Here is a 14,637-nt window from a genome sequence, read left to right on the forward strand (position 1 = left end):
ACAGCAAAAGAATGTTGCATAGGATATCCTTCTCCAAGCAATATTTCTCACCTCTGGGATAAAGTAGTGGAAAAACCAGCCCTGGAAAATGGCCTTTGTAACCGAAGATTTGGGGTTACTCTTCCACATAACAGGAAAAGAGAACTTGGCTATGTTTTTAAGGGCTTTTGGGTTCTCTGAATGATAAACTAAGAGAAGTTTCAGCTTCATATCCCTGGAAACATTGCCACCAAACAAGAGTTGTTTATCCTTTGCTGCTTTATAGCCTGGCATCAACTTTTCCTCCTTACTGATGTAGCTTTGGTCTGGCATCCTCATCCAGTACAGTCCTGTCTCATCCACATTAAAAACCTGCTCAGGTTAATACACACATTCACCAATAATTTCTCGAAGTGTTTCAGGAAATTTCTGGACAGCTACCATATCTGCACTTGCTGCCTCACCACTTACTTTTACATTGTGAAGGTTGGCTCTAGTTTTGAAGCAATGAAACTAGCCATGGCTGGCATTAAAAGATGGGCCCTCTGAATCTTCTCCATGTTTCTTCAAGTCTTCATAAAGCTTTTAGCCTTCTCTTGAACCAGCATTAAGCTGAGTGGGACTTGACACTGATGCTGATCCTGCACCCACACACTAAGAAGTTTCTGCATCTCCTTCATCACTTTTCCATGCTTCTTCAATATTGTTGTCAACATCATCAGTACAGCATACTTCACATGTTCTATTATCTTGTCCTTGTTCTTTTGAATCATGCCAATGGTTGAAGGATTCATGTTATAAGAACGAGCAAAGTCTACCCTCTTTTCACCTTGCTCCGCTCTCTCAGTTATTTTCACTTTTGTTTCCATCGCTAGTGCTTTGGTGCTTCTTAGCAGTACCAGCCAAATGAAGCTGCTTTTATGCTTGCTTCTGGACATCCTGGGGTTGAAATAAAGATACTGTACTACTGTACTCCATACAGTACTGTACAGTAAAGTACACAAATGCACAGCCACTTGTAGAGGATGCACGCACGTGACAATGTATGCCAGACACGTGAACTAACACGTGATTAGACATGCGAACATACCTTCGCATCTTTGAAAATTCCCAACTTGAAGGTTCATATGTAGGGGATTTACTGTACACACATTTCTACTGGTTACTGTCAAACAAATGCATTTTATGTGATGAATAAAGTAAACCTCACAGAGGAAATGAGTCGTATTTCTATATTTATGAAAAAAAAAAGTGGAGTCTATTTTAAGTGTATAAGAAAGTCAGGAGTGGAGAGTAGTTAAGTATAGTTTCCTAATTGGAATTAAAAATAATAAATAAAAGTTAAAATGCTGGTTTATTCCAGTAGTTGTCTATGTAACTTTGTGTATGCTTTATTTAAATTATCCTTTTCTTACTGTATACATGAGTAAAATAAGAATACTGCTACAAATGAAAGTCTAAAATATTTTAGTATAATAATGCTACATATATAATGCAGTATTATTACACAAAATATTAATCTTTATATTACTAGATTTCATACTTTTACTGGACCATATTTATTAAGTGCATGTATGGAATGAAATAACAGCACTCGGGACAGTCTAGAGTTTTTTCATATTCCATTGTTTTGCTACTAAATGTTAAATATGGAGGACATTTTTAAAAATTAACCACTGAAGTGAAGAAAAATAAAGAAAATGTACACTTGCTTTAAAAGTTAAATAATGAATTCTACTTATTTACTTTATTGTTCAACATTAGTTGAATATGGAGATTCCTTGAGAAAGAGGAGAAAGAGGCATGGCTTTTGATAAAGCAGCAGAACTCCCTTTCCATTATAGGTACTCAGATGAGAAAAAAACATTAAGTAAAAAAATATAGAGTGATGCACCACGGTAACACCATTTTTTTCTTCAGTGAATTAGCTTTTTGTTTTAATAAAGAACAACTAATAAAATTAATTTTACTACATTTCTCATCACTTGGAATTTGAAATCACTTTTCAACAGAAAATATATAATGAATTCTACCATATTGTTATTAAATTTTTATCAAACATTTTTAAAAATCCATACTTCTGTTTCTTCCCCTCTTTCTCCTTTATTTCTCTTGCCTTCCTTCTCTTATATTTCCCTTTCTGCTCTCCCTGTTTTCCCTCTCTTCTTCTCTTCTCCTCCCCCCTCCCCCCCACATCTTTTTACTTCCTGTAAGGCTTCCATCTTTGTCCATTTTCACCATGAGAAATTTTATTTTTAAAAGTTTGTTAATAGAATTCAGAGAAATAATGACTGAATTAATTTTGTATTTTTCTACCATGTTCACATCTATGATAACTGTACACCTTCTCATTAGACTTTTATAGGTTGCTCATCTAGGCTTATCTATGACTTACCCATACACCTCCTGTAATAACTGGCTCCTCTCAGGTTCAGTTTGCCAGTTACATATTGTAAGGCTTCTTTATGTCTTGAGAGAAAAGGGGTGTTGCTATTCTTTTTACTACATGATTCATAATATGTGCTCCTTATCTTTCAAACAATCTCTTGATACCCCTGCTTGCCTTAAAATCTGTATTTCTCATAAGTATGCATTCCAAATGCATACTGCAAATCCCTCTGGAGAAAACTTTTCCACACAAATATAAGTGCCTGGAGGCAAAAAATAAATATGTTAATGTAATCTAACTTGTAAAAATTAAATATAACATCTCATGGTGTCATTTTTATATTCTTGAAATATTTTAAACTGTATATATACACTTTTCCTACCGTGCCAAATTTTTTACTTCTCAGGTACACAGTGAACTCTTGATAAATCCCTTATGTATACATGAAGGACAAAATATATAATAGGAAAAATATATAGTACATGATTTTAGTACATACATGTATGTTTATACTAAAATTTAAAAACGGATATCCATTATTTTTGTATTATTCAGAGAAAAATAAAGGAGGATTCTAAATATCCAAGAATGCATTTTCTTTCTTTTTTTTTTTTTTTCTTTTTCTTCTCATTTTCCACATTCTTCTCTTTCATTAAGATTAGGACATGGTAAGAGTTTGCCTTCCCACAAAATGCCTCTGTGCATTTGATTTCAATGAGGCTATACACCTAAAGATTTGGTATTTACTATGTTCACAAGCACTGTTTAATTCATACATTTGTTATCACCCATTCTAGCCCCACTTTTTTTATTCCCCACCTCCATTCTGGCTCTCTACTAGAATGTAATAGTGGCATAGTACAGCCAACATTGCCTAATAAAACTTAGTTTTTAGTGATAATCCAGACCTAAATTTGATTCCTGGCTCTAAGGATTACTAGCTGACTGATATTGGGAAATTCACTTAGCAATATGAAACATATTTTTTCAGCTGTAAAAATCTATTTTGAGGGAGATTAAATAAGATAATACATGTGGAGCAGTTTGCACAATATGTATCTCATAACAATATTTGGTTAAATGACTGTAATTATTATTATTACTCAAGTTATACTTTATACTCAGCTGAATATTCTTCCAATCTCCTACAGTCATTAGAACCTCTTGAAAATCTTAAAATAGAATTACGATAACCTCATATGTTTTATACATATATATTTAATATAAATTATAATATATAGTATAACATATTTGCTAAATACTTTAATATTAAAAATCCTTTTTGATAACTTTCAACATGTGTGGATTGATTTAGTGTTTGTAAATGACCAACATATTCAGATTGCTAAGTGGTTATTTGGAGAGTTATAGGCATTTGCAAAGAAATGTGTATCAAATATCTCAGCTGGGCCTTAAGAATTGGAAAGTAATCATGTCCTCTCATATATTTTCTTAAAATATGGACGATCCAATTTATAGTATTGTAGTTAAGAAGGCAAATGTCTAAGGCAGGAGAGTACATTATACTTTGTCTTTAAGGAGTTCTCAGGAGCACCTGAAAGAAACATCTTTGTTAGTCTTGTTATTTTGGTAATAGGAATATTTGTCCCTCAAAGAGATAGAAGCTAATTTTGATTTCCTTTTGGTTGTGTGTTACCCATCCCTTTTTTGGAATGACACATTTGGAAGTAATGTGGGGGTTAAATCATCTCTATTATCATTGGTAAAATTTTAGATGAATTTTACTTCTTCTGAGTTCTGAACATTCAAAAGCCATACATATACATAGGAAAAAAAAATTCCTTCATATTGTTTAGATTTCCAGAATGAGAAAACACTGTTAACCTAGCTTTCATGTTCTGTTATCACTTCAGCACTTATAAATCTACAATCTCAATTTTCATCTGAAAGGGGTAGCTCTTTTTATTCTGAGTGTCTCTGAATAATAAAACCATTGTCTCATTAATCTTGGCTCTAAGCTTTGCAGTTAATTAAGTTTCTTCCTCCTTCTTCATCCAACACATCCAAACAGTAGTCAAGTCTGGTTAGCTTATTTCAATATGTCTCTTAAACTTGTCACATTTTTATTTAATTGTGAAAATCACAGCATTCTCATAGTTGCTTCTGTGTTTCCTGTTTATTTTCATTATAGTTTCTTTTGGTATGTTTTATATTTTTCATAAATATATTTTTCATTATGTTATTCTCCTGCTTATAAATATTAATCAGTCACTCTTCACTTATTCATCAATTATGTATTGGAGTATTTTGCAGTCTTTGACATATTAAGAATATTTAAAAAGACATTTACCACAAGGAAAATCATAAGCCCAAGATATTTTCATCTTAACTGCCTACTCACAACTCCATAGATGTTCATTTATTAGGGCAATCTTTTACTCCATCTATGCTCCGTAACAGGAGAAGCTTCCCATCTCAACTTCATCAACTTTCAACTTTAAATACCTATGTCAGGGCTTCCTTGGTGGCGCAGTGGTTGAGAGTCTGCCTGCTGATGCAGGGGACACGGGTTTGTGCCCCGGTCCGGGAAAAGTCCACATGCTGTGGAGTGGCTGGGTCCATGAGCCATGGCCTCTGGGCCTGCATGTCCGGAGCCTGTGCTCCACAATGGGAGAGGCCACAACAGTGAGAGGCCTGCGTACCGAAAACAAAACAAAAACAAAAAACCTATGTCAATGCCAGCCTTCACCAAGTGGTCACTGACAATTTTAGGATAAATATACTTTTGCGTGTAAATCTTAGTGTTTATATTATGACTGTACATATTTTTCAGTTTTCAATATTAATTCATCTGTGCATGTTTTTCTCAGTGTATCATAAACATTGATTTATATTCAATATTTAATAAATGTGATTTTCTCAATGAAGACCAATGGACATATCATTATGAGATAGCTGATTAAACAGCCTGAGAAACAAACTAATCAAGTCTGCTTGACCTTTTTGCTAAACCATTATTATCAGTGATCAAAGTAAGTAAAGTGCCTCTGTTAGCTTATGTTGAGGTAATAAGATTGGCTTTTTCCTTAAATGAATTGCATTTGATTACCTAGACAAATCAAGGCATACATGATCAATGAAGGTGATCATGTTCACCTTCAATGTCTTTCAGTCCTTCCACTACCAACCTCCCACAATGAGTGGGAGGTTTTGCAGTCTTCTCATTACCCAGATAAATAATACGTTTCTCCGGAGAGTCATTTTTTAAAGCACTGCTCTCCTTTCTTTTAATAAAGCCAACATATGAAATTATGAAACTGAGAACAGTATTATCTTTAATGAAGCATCTTGTTACCAAGTCCAAGTTCATTCTGCTCACCCATGACAGGCCAATAAATCAGGAGACAAGGTGTTGGAGCAAGGAATAATTACTTTATTCAAAAAGCTGGGAATCAGAGAAGATGGCTGAATAATGTCCTAGAGAACCATCTTACTGGGGCCTGGATGCTAGTTTCTTTTATAGAAAAAAGAGGAGGGAGGTAAGGATATAAAGTAAAAAAGGCCATAAATTGTTCCAAATATCTCCTGGTTTCAGTCAGACTCCAGAAGGGGATATGTTATGTTCTTCTTTCCTGTGGCCATTCACAGGTCAGTTGGGTCAGCATGTTTCCTGAGGGGTGAACAAAGGCATTTTAGTTTTACATTCAAGCATGAGTGGCAGGGAGATGGACCATTATGTATACTGTAAGCTATAGGCAGCATCTCTTTAGTGATTAACTTGTAGCAAAAGCAATAGAATACAAGGTTAAAGTAAAATAAACAGATTCAATATGGAGTCAGATTTGCTCTTCCCTAATATAACCTTAAAGAAGTACTGAGTAAACAATCAGTATGGGGGGGGGGGGCAGGGAGAGAGAGAGAGAGATGGGGGGGGGATTGAGAATAAGATTCACTGGAGATTAACACCTTGGCCTACTCTACTCCCTCTACTTAGCTTTGATTTTGTTTCACACTGTGGAAAATATATGAGTCACTCTCTACTTCCTTTGAAAAATCTGTCAGGAACATCTGCCTCAATTGATTTTTTATTATTTAATGGGAAGATATTTAAAATTACCTGTTGAAAAACTTTTCTTAACTCATAGAATTTTGAGACTGCAGTGTATATGTATATGTATCTATTCATTTGTATTTCTCCAAGTCACACAGAAAATTAGTGCATGTCCTCTTCTATGTAGGAGCAATTTTTCCAATTTTCATTTCCTCCTTGAACATGTTTCCAAGGACTTGCTGACAGTTAAGAAAGGCTAAACTTTATTTGACAGACTTGAAGAGTGTATGGCACAACAAAACATGCTTGGTTTTTGAATTCTATTGACTAAAAAAATTAAAATAAGATGAACAAGATAAAAACAAGAAAGCAAAACAGATAGGGAGAGTGGGAGGGAGAGAGACGCAAGAGGGAAGAGATATGGGAACATATGTTTATGTATAACTGATTTACTTTGTTATAAAGCAGAAATTAACACATCATTGTAAAGCAATTATACTCCAATAAAGATTTAAAAAAAAAAAAAGAAAGTAAAACTGTCATTACATCATCTCATTTTCCACAATCTTCTCAGGATCCTCCACTCATGTTCATAGATGAAGATTAGGAGACTACCCTGTGAAAAATAAATCTGTAGAGATTTCTCACCTACTTTATTTCTGTTTGTATCATATGTATGTTTTTGTTTTGCATATTTTGAAGAGAGGGAGAAAACAAATAATGAGAAAACTGAATAGAACACATTAAAAATGCCTCATTTTTATCAGTGACTCTCTTATATTCACATGGTCATAATATCTGTGAAATAAAGCTATATTATTCTTACAATAACTGAGCATCCACTCTAGATTCAGGGATTCCAGACTCACAGTAAGTTTATTCAAATGCCAATGTGATAAATAATATCCTTTACCTAATTCACTTCACTTTTGAGTGCTCAGCCATCCCTGTAGAAATAAGACACAGTATAGGTTTGGGAAATATTTATAGACAGACTGTTTCTAATATGAAGGTGTGTGGGGGACTATTACCCCAGACTAGGTATTTGTCCCCTCTCTACCCATTTCCCCCAGTTCTTATCACCCTTCCTTCTTCCCGTAGACATACCAGTAAAATCAGAAAAGGGTAAATAATCTGAGGCTCCCATGAAACAATCATATTGTAACCAAACCAAAGGCTCATATGTTCCTCAGAAGTGACAAGAGAACTTTGTGTTCTGTGGTTATGTTGGAGGTAAGTAAACCTGTGAGAAACTAAAACACTGAATTGACACTGCATGTGATTTTTACCTTAACTGTGAATTTCCTGAATAAAAAACATAAATAAATAACTAAGGTTAAATAATCTCACAGGATCAGTGAAATGTGTAGGCAATCAGGACAGAAGAAATATATAACTATGCTATATAGACACTTCTTGAACCCGGAGCATATGAGACATTAATATGGAGGTTGGGGGAAGACTTTGACAAAAGGGAAGTAAAAATACCCCAGGGTAAAAATAATTATGAACACATACACAAAAGGAAAACACCATAAGGTCTAATATGGGTCATCTTATATAATAAAGTGGAACACTACCATGTCAAAATATCAGCATTGAAATAAGAGAACAACATGAAAGGCATAAAAATTGAACATTTAAAGTTATTAAAGGAATAATGATAGATTGGAGACTATGGATAAAATAAATAATCATAGAAAAAAACACAAAATTTAGAGAGTAAAAAATTACTTCTAGAAAGAAACACTTAATTACTGAAAAATATTTTTAAAAAATCAATGGACATGTTAATTAGCAGGCTAGATGCTATTCAGATAGTATATAAACTTTCAGATAGATCTGAAAATATTACTAAAATTAAGCTGGAGAAATATATGTATATGAAATAGAAAACATAGAAGACATAATAAGAATATAAAAACATAATATAGGAGATCCAGGAAAAGAAAATAAATATAATGGGAAAAATTTCCCCCCATTGGTAATGGATGAGAAATATTTAGTACTGAAGAAAGACAAACGTCCTAAAGGAATGAATATCCAATTGACCCTTGACCTCTTATTACCAGTAATAAAATACATAATTATATAAAATATCTTCAAAAGGCCAAAGAAAATAACTCTACACTTAGAATTTTGTATCCAGCTAAATGTTCATAAAAGTATGAAAGTAATATGAAGAACTGTTTTCAAACAAACATTGTAAGTATTAGCCACATTTAACCCTCAAGTAATATCAACAGAAATAATACCAAAGACATAAGTAGAAATTAAATCTTGAGAGGAAAAAATGTAGGAAGTAGAGTAATCAAAAATGCTGGTACATTGTACACTAAATATCCTACATTTTTTTGTCAATGATACCTCAATAAAGCTGAAAAATATTAAAATCAGAGGGTAACAACAACCACAAAAACTGAGGTTAAATTCTCATAAATCTAAATAATTATTGATTAAAATTACAAAAGAAGAGGAAATGGAATATTATACCATAAAATAATAATAGCTAATATACACAGTGCTTAAAGTGTTTCAAATTCCTTTACATGCACTAGTTCAATCTTCATAATGACCCATTAAAATAAATATTTATCATTTTCCCATATTTTACACATGAGGGAACTATAGGATGTCAGTTTTATATTTTTCTAAGGTCATAAGTAATTGAGATGAAAGTTGATCTCTGGCAGTCTGTCTTAAGATACTGCACTTAACTACTAGAATCTATTGCTTCTCCAAAAACATTAAAGATGGGAAGTGATAAAAGGAGTTGAGTTCTTACATTCTTAGACTTTTTGTTAAAAGAATAGAGATACAGATTAAAAGGTACATGTTAAAACATATGAGTGACTAATGCAATAACAGAAATTGGATATGTAATTTAAAAGGAAAGAAAATTAGGGCTTCCCTGGTGGTGCAGTGGTCGAGAGTCCGCCTGCCGATGCAGGGGACGTGGGTTCGTGCCCCGGTCTGGGAAGATCCCACATGCCGCGGAGCGGCTGGGCCCGTGAGCCATGGCCGCTGAGCCTGAGGGTCCGGAGCCTGTGCTCCACAACGCGAGAGGCCACAACAGTGAGAGGCCCGCGTACCGCAAAAAAAAAAAAAAGTAAAGAAAATTAATAAAACATGGAAACAGTCAATTTGCTAATACTTAGGAAGAAAGAAAAAGCAGAAATAAAACATGGGTTATATAAATTATAATATATGATTTTATATATAAATCAGAAAATACAGTGGGGGAAAATTTTAAATCACAGTGATTTATCCATTTATTTAACGCATGTTTAATGAGGACCTAACATGCATCAGGAATTTGTCTAGTCTGGGAGATAAATCTATGATAAAAATGGACAAAAATTCCTGGTTTCACAGAACATACCTTTAGCAATTACAATAAATATTAATCCTTTCAACAATTCAGGTAAAGGTTTTTTCCACAACTGTTCTAAGAATAAAAAAATCCAGTTGCCTGATGTTCACATGAAACACCTAACAGAGAACAACACAGAAATATTAAAGGTTAAGAGACAGAGTGCACCAAGAAAATACTAATCAAAAGCAAGGTTATATAGCAGCATTAAAACAAAACCAAATACACTAAAGGCCAGAAAGCCCTATTTGAAATAACCAAAATCATTTCACAATGTTATAATGAACCAATTACCAAAATGAAAATATAATAATAAAATATAATAATGAAAATTATAGCACCAAATATATGAAAATAAAATATGCAGAAATATTTTTAAAATAAAGACTGCACAAAAATCTCAAGAGATTTTTATAGAACTTCCTTCAGAAAGGGATAAGCATGAAAAAAAGGGAGTGAGGAAGAAACGAGGGAGGGAGGTAGAAAGGGAGAAAGGGAGGAAGGAAGGAAGGTAAGAAAGAAGGAAGGGGAAAAGGTAGGAAGGGAAAACAGAAGGAAATATAGAAAAAATTAACAACAATGAATAAATTTGATACAATGCATACACTTTATATGTAGACACAAATAAATTAACTTAGAAGTGTAAAATAGCATCAGTTATTATGATTTTTATTATCATTGTTGCTGTTATTTCTCATTATTCTGGGAGTTTACTGTGGTCTCTAATGTAGCTGGGGCTGGAATTATTTAGTCTTCCTTACTCACATGCCTGATGGTTGGTACTGGCTGGAGATGTCAAATGGAACATGTGTATATGGCTTCACCTGGGTTTCCTCACAGTACAGAGACAAGATTACATGAACAAGGATCTCAAGGGAACAAGATTAAGGGAAGGAATATTTCCTTTTATCACCCAACCTCAAAAGTCATACAGTCACAGACTTTCTACTCATTAGAAGTAAGTTGTGAAATTAACCAGTATTCAGAAAGAGGGAAATTAGACACTACCTCTTGATGGGAGTAATGTCATAGAATTTCAGAATATGTTTAAAACTTCTGGTAAACAGATATGTGGTTACTGGAGGCAGAGATGAGTAAAGGGAGAATTGGATGAAGGTGGTCAAAAGGTACAAACTTCCAGTTATAAGATAAATAAGTACTAAAGATGTAATGTACAATATAATTAATATAATTAACACTGCCTAATGTTATATATGAAACTTGTTAAGAGAGTAAATCCTAAGAGTTCTTATCACAAGGAAAATTTTCTTTCATTTCCTCTTATTTTATATCTCTATGAGATGATGGATGTTCACTAAATTTATTGTGGTAATCATTTCATGATGTATGTAAGTCAAATCATTATGCTATATACCATACACTTATAAGTGCTGTATGTCAGCTATATCTCAATAAAACTGGAAGAAAAAAAAACACCATTCATATAGACCACTACCACCAGCAATCAAAGAAAATATATAATTTCTAAGCATGCATTAACTATTCATAAAAATGTACCACAAGGTATATCACAGGGGTATTCTCAAAGAAACAATAATACCTGACCACATGAAAATAAAATGTGTTATCACTAAGAGAAAACTAGTTCTAATAAATCTTACTATTGGAAATAAATGTAAAATATAATTCTAAATAATTCATAGGTGAAAATAGAAATCATGATGAAAATGACACAATATTTTTATATGAACTGTGTGAATACTGTAAATACATATTGTGCTATAATTATGTAAGATGTAATCACTAGGGGATCCAACAAAGCAATTTATCAGCACTCAACCTGCACTAGAAGAAACACTGAAGGAAGTTCTTCAGTCTATGGAAATAACAAATGATGGACACTTGGATCTTCACAAAACATTAGAGACCACTGAATGAAAATAAGAAACACATAGATAAATACTAAAGACTCTGTTTTCTTATTTTAATATAGTTAAATAACAATTATCTGCTTAAAGCAAAAATAATAGCCATCATATTTTCATTTTATAACATTAATAGAGCTAAAGTATATGAAAGAGCACACAAAAAGGAAAGGTATAAATGAAAAAAAAGATTTTTGGTGAAGTTCTTATATTATACATGAAATGTTATACTATTATTTCAAGGAAGATTATACTAATCTGAGTATATATTGTAATCTTGGGTGAATGAGTTAAATGGATTTTGGTTTCTCTCTTTATTGGAAGGTAGCCCACGGGGAAACAAAGAAGGTAGATGACTTTTTCTAATCTCCTTGTTAACTTGGATTCCAAGTAAATATATTCATGATATTGATATGAAAGAGAGGGTCCTTACAAAGAGAATACCCTTATCAGCATGTCCCTTACTAAAGATTACTTAGAGTAAATAACCCCAGATCAATGGATTTGTGAAACATGATGTTTATTAATAGAGTGGTCCTTATGTTAAATGTTCTTTCCACGATAAAAATAGAGTTTGTTTCAATGAAAAAAAAGACTGAGTTTGATAGACTAGGTAAACTATCAAGGACCACAAATATGCCACTTCCAAGAAATGTACTTTAAATATCAAAATAAAAAATAGGTTAAAAGTACAGTTTTGAAGATTATTCCAGGTGAACTTTAATTATAAGAAAGCTTGAAGAGCTATGTTAATGTCAGCCAGAGTACATTTTGAGATAAGAAATATTATCAGAGAAAAAAGACGTATTTCCTAATGGTAAGAGCATTGATTTATTAAGATACAAAACAATACTATAGGATATTTATGAATTTATCCATAAAATTTTTGTTCCTAATGAAAATTCGATAGATCTTTTTCTGAATAAATTAGGTTTGCACAATTTGCTGTTTAGTATGAAAATTTCAGGTACACATTTAGTTTGTATATTCTTTCTGCCTATTACTATTTGGTACTATGTTACAATGCTATGTGGTTCCCAGGGTTTGGGGAAGAAAACAATTAACAATCTAGGTGGAAATAAGTGAAAAAAAAAAAAAAGAAAGAAAAAAGTTCTTGGAGATACAGTATATACCAATTCTATATTGCAGTAACAGAATACTACCCCAGAAGAGCTGTCCTGGAACTTGATCTATAACAATAACTCAGTTGCAAGATTGATTGAGACTATCTCTATGGGCTAGGCTGAAAGATGTTTATATTTGCTCTTTTAAATGTTTTCAAATAAGTATATTTAAGATAAATTAACACATTAGCAGTAAAAGAAGGTTACTAAGGAAGTTGCTATAGGCAGGATAGGCAGGAGATAAATGTCTTATTTAAGGCAGGGGCTACAAAAATTACAGAGTTGAATAAAGTTCAATAGGATATTTGGCCGTCTTTAAAATTAGATTAAAGGGAGAGAGGAAGGAAGGGGGGTGGTAAAGAGAGATCAACTACAATAAGAACTTTTCGTTAATGAAAATAGAAAATGTAGGTTGTGCTTGTTTAACGTGAGAATATAATGAAGCAAACTGTACTTGTTTAAAGTACCTGGGCCCTGGGCTATCAAAGTGAGATTAAAAATAAAGGTTTTAAGTTTAGACAAGTTGTATAAATTGATGGTGTCCTCCCTCTGCAGTATTGTAGGCAATTTCCGTATTTGGAATTTCTTTCCCACATTATCTACCTACTAAAACCACTGTATATAATATATGAAAATTTACCCTGAAAGTGTTAGCAGTCTTACTAAAATCACCAATAGGTTATAGCACAAAGTTTAAGAAATCTGTATTTTCTATTGAAAGTGGCATCATCCTCAAGTCTCCTCACTATGGTGGATTAAGCCCTTTTGTGTAATTTCTTATGTAATAACAAGTACAATGAAGGGCTTGCCCTATTTTTCTTTCCAAGCATCAACATGAAATGCTGTATTCATGTTGAATGTATGAAAGACTGCATTAAATGAGATTTTCTTTGGTCTTATTCTGTATATATCACCTCTCATATCTTAAATTTATTTCATTTTCCACTTGTATGTCCCCATGTTTTAAGCTTTAAGAGTAGCAGTGGGAACTAAAACACCATTGTGTTGAGTGTATGTGTGTGTGTGTATGTGTGTGTGTGTGTGTGTGTGTATGAGAGAGAGAGAGAGAGAGAGAGAGAGAGAGAGAGAGAATGTAGTGACCTCCTTTGCCAGTGGAGTAAGTTTAATGTAAAATGAGAACTGTATAATAAATTTCTCTATAAAGATATATGTTGGTGTACATATATTTACACATTTGTGGGAAATTATGCTTTTTTCTAAAAAAATGTTCCTTTATGCTAAATTATATCAAGTTTGCTACTGAGCTCTGTGAGGTCACAGAATCTATATTCAGTCTCAAAGATCTGCATCTTTTATTTTCCCATTTGTTTAAATATACTTTCTTCATTTTCTTCTCTTTGGCTGAGTAAAACCAGAGGAGACAGACTGCAGCCTGTTGAATTCTTAGCAAGTAAATCCATTCCAGAAAACCAATCTAAACAAGGCAGTGATCCTATTATATCAACCAGTCATGGAATTGGAAGACAGAGTAGAAATGTTGGGTATTTTCTTAAACTCCTCATTGGAAAATGAATTAGGTCATTGAAGGCACTGTTTTCCGTCTCTGTTCACAACTGCAATTCTATAACTGCTCCTTCAAATTCCAGCTCAGTTAAGAGGCAGTCCAATAACCCAGCATTGTAAACGCACATATCAGGAATTCAGTTATAAGTGTTATCTCTGCTTCCTGCTCCCTAGGTGCTGCCCTGCAAATAAGGGCCTGAGTGGAGGAGTGGGCAGAGACGATTTTTAAATCACACATGGGTTGTGGAGGAACTATCACTCCAGAAGACACCATATAGAAGTCAGATGATTGTTTTTTGGAAGACTCAGGAAGAATCTGAAGAAAGAAAGTTACTGTTTTGTCTGTATAT

The sequence above is a fragment of the Globicephala melas genome, chromosome 12 (assembly GCF_963455315.2).
Source record: "Globicephala melas chromosome 12, mGloMel1.2, whole genome shotgun sequence".
Lineage (NCBI taxonomy): Eukaryota > Metazoa > Chordata > Mammalia > Artiodactyla > Delphinidae > Globicephala > Globicephala melas.